Source organism: Carassius auratus, unplaced genomic scaffold (genome assembly GCF_003368295.1).
Source record: "Carassius auratus strain Wakin unplaced genomic scaffold, ASM336829v1 scaf_tig00216322, whole genome shotgun sequence".
Classification (NCBI taxonomy): domain Eukaryota; kingdom Metazoa; phylum Chordata; class Actinopteri; order Cypriniformes; family Cyprinidae; genus Carassius; species Carassius auratus.
Window position 1 is genome coordinate 1 of NW_020528508.1, and position 14,989 is coordinate 14,989.

General features: G+C 36.6%; 1 pseudogene; it reads right to left on the reverse strand.

The window, feature by feature from the left end:
- Positions 1-2,185: 2,185 nt before the first annotated feature.
- The window catches only part of LOC113097505 (1-phosphatidylinositol 4,5-bisphosphate phosphodiesterase delta-3-A-like), a 36,434-nt pseudogene continuing 23,630 nt past the window's right edge, over positions 2,186-14,989 (reverse strand).

Below are 14,989 nucleotides of genomic sequence, written 5' to 3' on the forward strand. Positions count from 1 at the left end.
CAATTCTATAGTACAATTAAAATGATGCATGTTTAATTGGATTGAGACTAAACTACGATCCTTGTCTGGTCTGGGTCGTCCGTTGGCTGGTTCTGGAGGTCTTTTGGGCAGAAAAACCAGCTGAAACAGGAAACCCTGTTAGGGTGGTTTAATGTTTTTTACTTCTTCTTCTTGCAAGGATAGCATGCGGATATCACATTAATATCAACAGTAATAGAGTCATACAAAATTTAATTGTACATAACCCTATTAGTAGGGAGGAACCATGAAAGCATTAGTTGAAATATAGGTGGAAATTAATTACACAAAACAACAATTCAAACAAACAAAACAGGAAACGGGACACAACAGACACATCAATAATTTGACAATAAAAACAAACACACAAAACTTTTATTTATTCCTAATATATACATTTCAAGATTTTTGAGGAAAAACATTGCCATGCATCGATGGTACAAGCTTTAGCCGTATTCAGTCAGGAATACTATCTTAAAGAGGCTATGAATCCAAAAAGGTTTTGCACCCATGTGAAGAGTGAACCAGTTTTGTATTATTGTCTTCTTTGCAGCAATGTAAAAAACCTTTTATTTAGGGAAAACAGCCTTAAAAGACTGAAATCTACAGATGCACACAGATAAAGTGTAATATAATTAGACATTTAGTAGTGTATTTTTGATGTTTTGTTTACACTAGTAAACAAGACGTGTTAAGGGATCAAGATGGTCCAATTTTTTTTATAACTGACCAGTTTAAATAAATAAATAAATGTGTGTTGCTTGTGGCGTCTTCTGTATTGCTTTCTGCTGCGCTGTAACTTACCTCACGATATATATAAACTTCAAATCTACCAAACATGCATCATGACTGTTAGATACAAATAAATAACTCTAAAATGTCTAAAATATTAACTGACGTATAATTAGTAGGCTATTATTCTAGCGCCAGAAAAACGACAATTATGACATGTTAAATCTTGACAGGATATGAGGTGTATATTAATGTTAACGTGATTCGGCATGCTGCCATTACTACAGACTGATAATTAACCTAATATTTCACTCTCTGTTGCATAATTTATTCTGGACAGTACCTGTAAGTTATATGACCTTGAGTGACATGTAGCTGGACAAGAAGCTGCTTAATGAGTCTCTTTCAGTAAACCAGGGACAGCATTTAAGGAAACTGTTGAAACAGAGGGGCTCTTTGGTAATGAAAGTGAAACACAGGCAGCATCGAGTGCAAACCGAGAGCAGAGTGATTTACCTTTTAAACATACTCCATTTGCTAGTAACAGCACTCAAGAAATTTGGTAAACCACAGGAAACACTTATTACTAACAACCTAGTTGTCATGAACGCGGTTATTATTAATAATACTGGTCAGTTTATGAGTTGTTGAACACGACATGGAATATTAGCGATTTAATAAACGTATTAATTTATTCGTTTTCTACCAAACCAATATTCATAGTAAGGCTGACTGTTAAACCTTCGCACAAATGCCAAGGATGAAGGATCATGTAGAACTGGCCATGTGGAACAGTTCTTTAGTTTGATTGACGGCGTCTGAACCAATCGTTTTAGAGATCCGTCTGCCAATCAAGGCAGAGCCCCAATAGCGTTGGACCAGGGGCGGGCTGATGTGCTGTTAGCGTGCCACAGCCTAGCTGAACAAGGGCCCTGTTTTATCGGATTATTGAGGAGGAGTAATGCATGTCTACGAGCCAACAATAAAATTCATGCACGCTCACCCGTCATCAGAGTGGTGCTCTTCATTTTCACAATTGCTGCAGTGTCCGTGATCCACTTCTACCTCAGTTTCTTTCTCCGGCTGCGGTGCTGTCTCATTCTCATCCGCCATCTTTAACCAGGAAGTGAGGATCTCGCCCTGCTCTCTCACACCCCGCGAAACTATTGGCGGATTGCCGCAAAGGCCGATGGTCTCTGTAGTTCTTCCATTTTATGCAGGACAGTTGTTGTGAGCTTTATTTATTTATTTATTTGGGACAGTGCACATGAATAAACATAATGCACAAGAGGTAATATAAAGGCATTTTTTTTATATGTAGCCCCCCTGGACAGAATGTCAGTCACCCAAAAAACTAAACTGAAATGGGAAAAATGAATAAAATGTAGTTAATCTATGATAAAGTTGCATTCAGAAGTCAATAAAACACACAATATTTGAGTGCAATTAGATTAAGTTTATAAAATGTAGGCATGCTTTCAAAGGAACAACATCTTTCCACAAATAATAATCACAACAGCACAATATTTCCATGTTTTCAAAAATAGGCTAGACAAGACAAAAACCCAATAAAACCTAATCAGCATCACTGCTTAAAATAAATGGAGATTTGCCATTGATTTCTGCTGTTGATAATGTAAAAATGAATACGAATTAATATTAATTTAATTAATTACTATTTGAAATATGTCTTTACTAAATTAATGATCATAGCCTAGTACAAAACACAGTCCTTATGAGTTATCAATAACCTCAAGTTTTCATGATTCAACAAACTTGGATGAAACGGAGTATATAGTGGCAAATGCTATTATTGCCTGCATCTTCATTAAAGCAGCACTGATGAAGTTGAGTCATCTAACCAGATTTGAACATCTGTATCATAAGCATCTTACTACTCCGATTACTTAATTACTGATTACTTATTACTAATATACTGCTGAACCGCATTTGGTTTCAATTAGTTAAAACATACTTGCATAAAAATATGCAAAATATGCTTGTCATTACTCTTACTAAACCACCCATACACTGGCTATGCTTCCAGTATTCAGCAAATTAAAACCATAAACTAAAAACAAACTATAAAAAACAAACATTAAAAGACAACTAATTTCTATCTAAATGTACATATAATTCTTGTCCAGCATGTAAAGACTAGTTTAAGTTCAATTAAGTTGTTGTTACCTTTTTTAAGATTTTAAGGCTAACAGACTAAATAGAAATCTGTCTCAATGGAAACCGACTCCATAAACAATACTGACTTCATAACATATTTAGCTTTCACGGTAACACTTCTATGACACGGTTAGACGTTCTGCTCTGCTGACAACACCACAAATGAACAATAAAAAAGCCAAATGCACTTTGAATCACGTCTACACTGACTTTCTGTGCTTGTGTGTCCAATGTCACAAGCGTTTTCATGTGCTCTGATTCTGAAGAGTCCCAGCACCTCGAGAGCCCGGCTCAGGGGCTTCTCCTTCAGTAAGGTACTTCCAGAAATAAACATTTCCAGGAATCACCACAGAAGCCTCAGGCCTTGCCTTTCCGCTCAGAAACGGTTTTAATAGGAACCCCTCGCCGTAGCACCTTGACATGGATGAAGAGGGTGGCAGGAGACAGACTGGAGCCGTCAGCTTTTAGCAGGTGAACATGACGATAACCTGGAGCACAACACAAACACTGGAATAAATCCATGTGAAACATCTAGTTAAAGCAAGTGTTTTGTCTGTGTTTTATGAAAATCTGGATGAATTAAATTGCAATTTGTGTCCTTTTGAACTTCAGATTTAGGCATTTTTAAAAAAGTGTTACGTGCTCTAAGCCACAGACTGAGAAGCAGATTTTCACCTCATTTATCTCTCAGTAAACTGGAAACTATTTTTTTCAGAATTGTGCAAAATCCCACTCCACGCAATTCTTGTTGTACACAACATTGTATTTGTATAACAACATTCCAAAAACTACTGGAGCTGTTCTGAACACAAAGATTTTTGAGACTATTCTTTATATGCTTGATAAATAATTCTGTTGCAGTAGATTTTTCAAGCATGGTGTTCAAGCACTTTCTGTAATAGTTTATTTAAAAACATTAATTTATATTATTTACAGTACCACAGTGATATTGTGAAATACTATAACAATTTAAAATTATTGTTTTCTGCTCTTATATATTTTAAATGTAATTTATTCCAAATTTTTCAGTATCTTATTCCAGTCTTCAGTGTCACATGATCCTTCAGAAATTCTGATATGCTTCTCATGAAACATTTCATACTATTTAAAATGCTGAAAACACTGTGGTTCTTTAATGAACAGAAAGAGCCGCATTTATTTGAAATAGCAGTCTTGTTAACATTCTAAATGTATTTACTGTCACTGATTTATTCAACAAGGATGCATCAAATCGATCAAAAAGTATTCATTTCTTAAATATAAATATCTTATCTGACCAAAAACATTTTTACCAGATGGAGTTGTAAAATTAAAAATTCATTCAGTACTTCCAACACAATTCATGTTTAATATAGATATAATGTTTATTAAAACCTCATACTGTGTGATCTGACACACAAACACACACACACCCGTTCGTTAGGCTGGTGAAAGGGATGGTGAACTGGCCAATGAAAATCATTCTTGGATTTGTAGTCGTGATTCTTCCACCACAAAACGCACCAAGGCCAGTTCAGGCACCTGCAGCTGAAAGTTCACAGTACAGTCCCAACGAGGGTTGAAGCCTGCAGGGGGAGACCAAACACACACACACACACACGCACACGCACACACACACACACACACAACACACACACACCACACACACACACACACACACACACACACACACATACACACACATACACACACACACACACACACACACACTATATTCAATCCTGACAGGAACACCTCTCATTTCACTGCTAGAATATTTGTTTATCGCACACAAAATAAAACAAATTATACACTTTCATTAATATATTAACCATTAAAACATCACAATTTTAATGTACAGATATTGATTAAACGCTCATACAGCATTACATAACTCTGGGATAACTAAATATCTCACCATTGTTGTCGATGCGCTGGGTTTTTGCACGAGCCTTATCGATGGAAACTCCATGGATCTCCACCCAGACCTGTGGGTCCACAATGGAGTTGGGATTGTTCTGTGTTGATTTTAGGAAGTTGCTGGGCCGAGATCACCTGCGGGAGAAACAAAACAGCCCACAAGTACAGTAAGAGAGATTTATCACAAAAAAGCACATGGGATTCTGGAGCAATATTTCCTGTCAGACCATCATGACTAAAAGACTAAAGAGAAGAGGAGCTTCTGCTAACCCGTATGATAAGCTGTGTGGGTATATGTCCTGGTCCTCCACCCGTGTTCTCAGGGTCAAAGTTAGATTTTGGGGTGACGCAGGAAGTCAGGCTTGAGCACATATCCGCAGCGGCCGTTGGGCAGAAAGCGGCCCTGGTTCAGGTCCATCTGCTCTCCTGGGGTCTGGAAGTTCAGAGCCACTGGAGAACAGAGAGAATGACGCGTTCAGGCTTTGGCTGATATACCTGCAGACATGCAGGAATGAGTTCAGTCCGCTCACCCATCTGGCAGCCCTCCGTTCCACATGTCCTGGGGTCGTAGTTGGAGGGACTGTAACCTCTGGCCTGATGGGTAAACCCTGCTCAGCTGCGACTGTTGTGACGAACAAACAGCTTCCCTACAGGACAAAATATGCACATACATTTTTTTCTGCAATATAGCAGATCAGCATGACAAAATACTACATTTATACTATTTGTTAGTACTGATAAATCACTTGTTATTTATATATTATTTAATATTAAGTTGAAATGCTGTTATCTAATTGAAATCTCATTGACTTTGTGGCAGATACAATACTGTTCAAAAGTAGGATGATTGTTTTTTAACAAATGTAATACATTTAGTCAGCGAAGATACATTCAATTGATCATAATGAGAAATTGAAGACATTTATATTGTTACAAAAGATTTATATTTCAAATATATGCTGTTCTTTTGAACTTTCTATTCATCAAAGAATCCTTAAAAATTGTGTTAAGGTTCACACACACAAACAAAAACATTGACGGCAATAAGAAACATATGATAATGAGCAGCAAATCTATCAGAATGATTTCAGAGGATCATATGACACTGAAGACTGGGGTAATGATTTTGAAAATTTGCATCACAAGAATAAATTTGATTTTACAATTGATTCAAACAGAAAACAATTTTACAATAGTGCTGTTTTTACTGTATTTTTTAATCCAAAAATTCAGTCAATGAAGTCATTACGAGACTTCGCATTAAGCATTAAGAGACTTCTTTCAAAAACATAAAATAAAATTTACCGACCCCGACCTTTAAAAGTGTAAATATTGTTTTGATTTACTAAAAACATTATACAATCTGATAGTTTCCTCCTATAGTTTTCAGTGTACCTAATGTTTCACTGAAGGACAGCGTGACTGATCTTTGACTTTTTTTTTATGCTGAGCTTTTTTTTATGCTGAAATGTGGTGACACAACCTAATTATAGAAAATTGACGTGAGATGTATGTAAATTTGTCATGCCGCTGGCTGTCAGTGTTGGCTGGAAGAGCAGTGTCTTTGTTTTGGAAGTTATCGGATAAGCAGCTTATTTATTATGAACCAGCTGGCAGCAGCCTAAGGCAACAAGCCGGTCCAGATAAAAGCAGCAAACAATACAGTTCACAGTTATATGTGAAATATGTTCCTAGAGTAGTGCATTGCTGGGAAATCATGTGCCACATTTATAGTCCCATCCATCCATCCATCATCCATCAATCCATCCATCCATCATCCGTCAATCCATCCATCCATCCATCAGTCAATATAGCACTTGTCACATTTGCATTGGTTTTGTTGATTTGGTATATGAATTCTTAAGTGAAAATGTGGCGTAAGCTTTGTCTGCTCATCTCACCTGAGTCTTTGATGAGTTTGAGCGCCTCATTCTCAGAGAAAGAGGACATCATGCTAGGAGGTCTCTGGCAGGCCGTCTCGAAACCACTGAAGGGCACACTCTGACAGTACACCACCAGATCTGACAGCTCTGGACTCAGTTTAGTGCTCACAGACTGCATACGTGTCAAAGTATATGTTGGCATACAAGAAGATTTCAGTGAACATTGAGGCATCGGATGTATTATAAACACACAAATACCATATAGTATATACTGTGCTGTAGCGAATGCATTTACCTGAGCTATAATCACACTCATATGCAGACAATTATCAAACCATACAATCTTCAGATAATTTACAAATCAGTTCCTTGGCTTATAAAGCTATTCATATTTGAACTCACCCTCCCAGGATCTTTTTTTGCAGTAGACTCTTCATCTGAGCTATACGAGAAGCTAGTCCAGCTTTCAGTCTTCCCCAGCAGAACTCCTAACTTCTTCCCCTTCAGCAGGATCCGTCCCATCAGCTCCTGCAGTGAACCAGGAACATGGCAGTATTAGAAATGTTCACTGATTTAGAAAATGTTAGCTTTAAAAACACTGCTACAGTAAACAATCATTTATTTCAGAGGCTGGAACAGATAGAAACTGTCGAGAGTAAAAGATGGAAAAGAAAGTCATCATAAATATGTTTAGTAAATGGAGTCCAGTATGCTTATAAAAATGTGCACTACAGTACATGAGTGTTGACTTAAATTCATTCCTAGCGCTACACGAGTAGTACTGTAGATGTTTTTACTGATAATCCTCTGGAAGTAAACAGGATGTTTCCAGAAGCGAGAAAGGAAGGGTTAGCAACACCAAGATCTTGGGTTTGATTTCCAGAGAATTTATGGAAGTACGTTTGGAAAAAGTGATTACACACATTCTAAAGTCTGGGTTCAGTAATATTACTAAAATAATATTTTTATTCAGATCAATGGTGACAGTAAAGACCTTTACACTGTTGCAAAAAAAATCTATTTCAGATAAATGCTTCTCTTTTGAACTTTCTAGTCATCATAGAAAAAAAAAAAAAGAAAAAAAAAAATCATGGTTACCACAAAAATATTAAGCAACCCAACCGTTTTCAACGTTCAATTTTTTTTTTTTCAATATTAAGGACCAAATCAGCATAATAGAATGAATTATTAAAAATTCAGCATTGCCACCACAGGAATAAATTACATTTTAAAATATATTATAACCGTTTTCTGTTTTAATATATTTTAAAATGTAATTTATTCCTGTGGTGGCAATGCTGAATTTTTCACATGTGAAAGTACACAAATGCTTAAACTACTAAATGCTTGAAACAGTAGTTTGCTGCAGAGTTCACAATACATAGAATGTTTAATTTGGCGTACTGAAAATAAACTACATTTTTAATTCAGCTACACCTGAAAATCTCTTACAGTAACATCTGGAAATTGTATAAATTGTTAAGTCAAGGAAGGGCAAAACTGGAAGCGTGAGTGACCTCAGGTGAGGGCAGGTCTTTGAGGGGCAGGTCATTGAGCGGCTTTCTCAGGAGCTTCTTTCCCAGAATAGAGCGAAGGTGCTGCGCCATGACCGCCTGCTGCTCCACTGAGCAGTGATTCTCCAGGGACAAGATCAGAGGATACGGAGATGTCTTTGGAGAGAGAGACATGGTTATTACAGAGAACCAGTGATTTAAGGGTCAACTAACAAAAATGCAAACCAAAAGACTTCCATCATAGGCTGTTAAGATTCATGTGTCTGCACCTTGAAGGCGTACTGAGCGATGGTCTCAATGACTTCTTTAAAGAGCACTTTGGAGGTGAGTGTGTGTCCGTGGTAGATCATGGGCTCTCCTTTATCACCGTCCCAGCAGTCCAGCTCAACACAGCGACAGCCCTGATGCAGAGCTCTGAAACAAACACAGAACCCATGAGTTTACCCACAAACACAGTATGAACAATAAATATCACCCCAGTATCACCCCAGTGTGTGAATTAGCCTTGTGTGTTGTATCTCATAACACAGAGATTATGTTTTGTACAGCTGCCACTGGTGATCAAATATTTCATGAGGTAAAAGCCTGGATGGAAAATGGGCTTTACAGATTTCGGCAGAATTGGATTACCTTATTGCTGGTCCATAGTGTGTGCACTTAAACATATTAACGGCTCACAGCTCTATTGTACAATTTTTTTTCCAATTCCACAGAATTCTGCAGTTGATAAAGATGTTTTTTTTCTATTTAATCTAACCCTATAAATGATTACTTTAATTGTTGGTTTACAAAAAATATCTAAAATAAAATATAATAAATAAAAATATAAATATAATTAAATTAAATTGTTGGTTTATCCTAGTCAAGTTTATTTAAGCAACGATTAAGCAATTCAGATTTTCTACTTCAAGTTATTTTGGAATTTACCACATGATAATTATTAGGTTTCCCTGAAAATATTTTCTTTACGTTGCAAAATAATGATAGGTCATTTTTTCATAGCTTAAATACTTTTTCATAAGTCATGCTTTTATTTTTTTTTTACTATTCATAGGTTTGGGGACACATATTTATCAAAGAATCCCCCCAAAAAGCAACTGCTCTTACAAAAACATTAAGCAGCACAACTGTTTTAAACATTGTTAGTAATAAGAAATGTTTCTTGAGATGCAAATCAGCATATTCGAATGATTTCTGAAAGATCATGTGACACTTAAGACTGGATAAATGACTCTTTAAAAATATATAAAATAGAAAACATTTTAAATTGTAATAACATTTCTTAATATTACTGTTTTTACTGTGTGTTTGATGAAATAAATGCAGTCATACAGCCAGAGTTTAGCGTTAAAATAGTACTATCAGGATTTACTAAAGACGCGCAGTAAAGAGTTAGCACTGAAAAGGGGTGGACAGTTATATTGCGGCAGACCTTATTGAATATGCATTTGTAGGAGTTTCCCTTTCAGACACAAAATTCATGGGAGGATAGTATTTAAATCAATCACGCAACACAATTTACTAACAGTTGCGCTCATCAAATGACTGGTATTTGCGCCATTATGTAATGCCCGAAAAAGCATGTTTTAAAGAAGGGTTAATTTGGGCTGCTCTTGGTAGATTGCACTGGTCATTATAAAAAACGTGATGCATCTGTTGTCTTTAATTTGTGATTGTCAGTAAATCACATGAAGAATCTTTCTCTCCCATCAGCACTTTTATGGAATTGTGTTCTAATGCTAATTTACCCTGTTTAGTAAACCCTGCCCATAAAGAGCAAGAGAGATTTACTTTAAACTGTGGTGCTGGAGGCAGATTATAATATGCAGTTGGGTGGGTGTTGTACCTGATATAAGGCTCGGTGCTGCTGGCGCTGGTCACCTGGTCTTTGGTGAGGTATGTATTATGAGAAGAAGAGATGTAGTAGTGCGCCAGCGGTTGGCTCATGTCCTGATGCACATGAGCGTGATCCGGGTTAAACACATCATTCTCTTTCGAAAGCATGTACATGGTGAAACCGTTCTGGGTCATGAACAGATTCTTCCGGGCTGAGGGTCAAACGTTAACATGGTTAAACACAACCTTCAGTAGAGCTGGATAAGAAAATGTTTAATACAGACTTTTTTATCCTATTATTGTATCACTAATGTATTACTCTCAGTTCTAGTAAGAGCAGAAAGGAATAACCAAGGTTAGTCAGGTATTTGACACAATAGCCATTGACACAATACTGAGCTATGCACTCACACTAGTTCTTGGAAATGGACGGGTGTGGTTTTTTCAGTTTACTGTTGGACCTACGCTCCAGTTTTCAATAGGCTGGATATTTTACATCATTAGATCACACAATGACAAACTAAAAACCAGTTCTGAGTTGGCCTTTGTGCCATTTTTACTGACAGTATATTAACAGTAGAGGAGAACAGCAAGGGAAATGTGAGTTAGATCTGAACTGACACTGCCCACATGAGCACCATGGGTCGACTGCTAGACAACACCTATGACAAATAACTCCTTTTGTTGCGACTCTAACAGCTGATGTTTGTTTCTCAAATTAAAGTACAGGGCTCAAAAATAAGATTTTATTTTTTCTGCTGGGTCAGATTTGTACTAGCACCGTTTCATCCCCATAAAAATGTTATGGCCAAAATTATTATTTACTTTTATTTTGTTTTAATAATATATTATATATATATATATATATATATATATATATATATATATATATATATATATATTATATATATATATATATATATATATATATATATATATTAGTGCTGTCAAAATTAGCGCGTTAACGCATTCGATTAATTTGAAATATTTAACCCGTTAAAAAAAATAATGCAATTAACGCGGTTGCAGTTTTTTTTATTTCCAGTTGTGGCCTATGTGTGTTCAACGTGCAAAGAAATATGGATAAGACCAAGGAAGGACTTTTAGACGGAAAGTTTCAGTATTCCGTAAAATAAAATAATTACTCTTCAGTCTGCCACAAGAAACATTACTCTTCATTTAGTCTGCCACAAGAAACAGCAACATTAAAATCATGAACTCAAATGTCATTGTTTAAAAAAACAAAAAAACAATGACTGTAACAGTGCGTAAATCAGACCTTTCTGTAACGCTAACGTTAATAAGCTTATACGAAAATAACGAAATAATTGTGTAGCGGAGTATTTTTGTACACAGTGCCGCGAACTGTCAATCACTCCTGTACGCGTGCATCACTGTCCTCCTCAGCTGCAGCAACTTGCGCTCTCTCTCTTCATCAAGCTTTAAAACAAAAAGGGGACAAAAATATCATATTGTCTTTGTGCATAGGCTATAGATTAATTACATAAATGAATATCTAAATTTGTGCCTTGCCGTCTACGGTATTTTTTTAGAACTTAGAAAAAAGATGCTGCAGCCAATGAGCAGCCAGCGGGGGCTGCAGGACGACTCAACCTCCGCAGACAGTTTTTAATGTTTATCAGACAATAAATACTCAAGATTTTGCTTTAGTATAACTCACAACGAGTTTCACACACCTTCTCCGGCCACGTTGAGTTGTTGACACTTAACAGTGGGAAAAGCGACACATGCGCTATTCACTTGTATAACTTAAGGGTGAATGGGTAATGTAGTTTCTGCTCTGGGTGGGATGAATTAGGAAGCTTGCATTGTGAAGGGCGCTCTGAAAATCGGCGGTGCAGGTAAAAGATTAAAACCTCTATTAAAACAGATGTCCAGATGAGCGTACCGGTACGCTACAAGCACGTTCTGGGTGCACGGAGAGGTGGCGGTACGCTCAAGAGCTATATTTGGAAGTGGCGGTACTGAGTACCGGTGCGTACTGGCCCACTTAAAGCACTGGCAATGACTATACTTTGGAATTTTTTTGCAGTCCACTTAGAATTCAACATGGAAATCATTTTTGTTTTTTATTGGCATTGATTGTTTTGAAATTCAAATGGTACTTACATGCCTGTGTTTTTATTTCTGTAATAAATATGGCTTTCAAGCCAACAGTTAATTTGGAGGATATTGATGGTTTATTGCAGGTATGTTGTTTACATGAGAAAATCTGTGTTACAAGTTAAACAAAAAAATTCCATTAAACAATCATATTTTGAATTTAAATAGTTTCTTTGTCTTGAGTTTACATTAATTATTTACATTTTACATTTACATATCCAAAAAGTTTCAGTCTTTTAATTGCGATTAATCGCGATTAATTGTAAAAAATTGTGCGATTAATTAGTAAAATTTTTTTAATCGATTGACAGCACTAATATATATATATATATATATTTTGATCGTGTGACTGAAGCCTGCTGAAAATTCAGCTTTGAAATCGCATGAATAAATAACATCTCAAAAAAGAAAACAGTTATTTTAAATTGAAATAATATTTCACAATATTCCTGTTTTACTGTATTTTGGATCAAACAAATGCAGCCTTTGGTAAGCATTGGTGGAGACTTCCATCAAAACATAAAAAAAAAATCTTACTGATCTCTATGGAATAATTATTTTTTTTATGTATGTCGTAATACATGCGTAAGTATACATACCAGATAAATAAAAATATTTCTGATTCAGCATTGCAAGAGATATAAAAATAATTTTTAAAAAGAAAAAGCGGAATGCAAGTAAGTTGCATTCTGGGAAGTCTTGTTTATGCAAGTACAGTATTGTTCAAAATAATAGCAGTACAATGTGACTAACCAGAATAATCAAGGTTTTTAGTATATTTTTTATTGCTACGTGGCAAACAAGTTACCAGTAGGTTCAGTAGATTGTCAGAAAACAAACAAGACCCAGCATTCATGATATGCACGCTCTTAAGGCTGTGCAATTGGGAAATTAGTTGAAAGGGGTGTGTTAAAAAAAATAGCAGTGTCTACCTTTGACTGTACAAACTCAAAACTATTTTGTACAAACATTTTTTTTTTCTGGGATTTAGAAATCCTGTGAATCACTAAACTAATATTTAGTTGTATGACCACAGTTTTTTAAAACTGCTTGACATCTGTGTGGCATGGAGTCAACCAACTTGTGGCACCTCTCAGCTGTTATTCAACTCCATGATTCTTTAACAACATTCCACAATTCATTCACATTTCTTGGTTTTGCTTCAGAAACAGCATTTTTGATATCACCCCACAAGTTCTCAATTGGATTAAGGTCTGGAGATTGGGCTGGCCACTCCATAACATTAATTTTGTTGGTTTGGAACCAAGACTTTGCCCGTTTACTAGTGTGTTTTGGGTCATTGTCTTGTTGAAACAACCATTTCAAGGGCATGTCCTCTTCAGCATAGGGCAACATGACCTCTTCAAGTATTTTAACATATGCAAACTGATCCATGATCCCTGGTATGCGATAAATAGGCCCAACACCATAGTAGGAGAAACATGCCCATATCATGATGCTTGCACCTCCATGCTTCACTGTCTTCACTGTGTACTGTGGCTTGAATTCAGAGTTTGGGGGTCGTCTCACAAACTGCCTGTGGCCCTTGGACCCAAAAAGAACAATTTTACTCTCATCAGTCCACAAAATGTTCCTCCATTTCTCTTTAGGCCAGTTGATGTGTTCTTTGGCAAATTGTAACCTCTTCTGCATATGCCTTTTTTTTAACAGAGGGACTTTGCGGGGGATTCTTGAAAATAGATTAGCTTCACACAGACGTCTTCTAACTGTCACAGTACTTACAGGTAACTCCAGACTGTCTTTGATCATCCTGGAGGTGATCATTGGCTGAGCCTTTGCCATTCTGGTTATTCTTCTATCCATTTTGATGGTTGTCTTCCGTTTTCTTCCACGTCTCTCTGGTTTTGCTCTCCATTTTAAGGCATTGGAGATCATTTTAGCTGAACAGCCTATCATTTTTTGCACCTCTTTATAGGTTTTCCCCTCTCTAATCAACTTTTTAATCAAAGTACGCTGTTCTTCTGAACAATGTCTTGAACGACCCATTTTCCTCAGCTTTCAAATGCATGTTCAACAAGTGTTGGCTTCATCCTTAAATAGGGGCCACCTGATTCACACCTGTTTCTTCACAAAATTGATGACCTCAGTGATTGAATGCCACACTGCTATTTTTTTGAACACACCCCTTTCAACTAATTCAACTAATTGCCCAATTGCACAGCCTTATTAAGAGCGTGCATATCATGAATGCTGGGTCTCATTTGTTTTCTGAGAATCTACTGAACCTACTGGTAACTTGTTTGCCACGTAGCAATAAAAAATAAAATATACGAAAAACCTTGATTATTCTGGTTAGTCACATTGTACTGCTATTATTTTGAACAATACTGTAAGTATATAAATATTGTGAATGTTGTTGTCTACTCTCCTGGATGTATACACTGTAAAACTAAAGTATAAAATATCTAAAGGTATAAATAAAATTTCTACAACACCACAAACTTTTAAAGAGTTATATATATGATGGCTGTGTACCCCAGTCGTTGAGCTCATAGGTGTGGATAAGAGTCTTTGCATGGGCCAGTGATGCGTCTTCGCCCTGGTCCCCGAGAAAATCCCTCAGCTCCATGGTGGTGAGCACACAACCATTACTGGAATAATGCCGGAACACCGCGTCCAATTCTGGCCTGCGCATCAGCTCACGGCAGAACTCCTCTATCTCCACGTGATCCAGCCGGCCATCACCAGAGCGATCACACTTCTACAGACAAGAGGAGGAATAAAAGAGAGAGACATTGCTTGAGGCTTCACTTAAATGAAATTATTTTAGTTTATATGACAGCT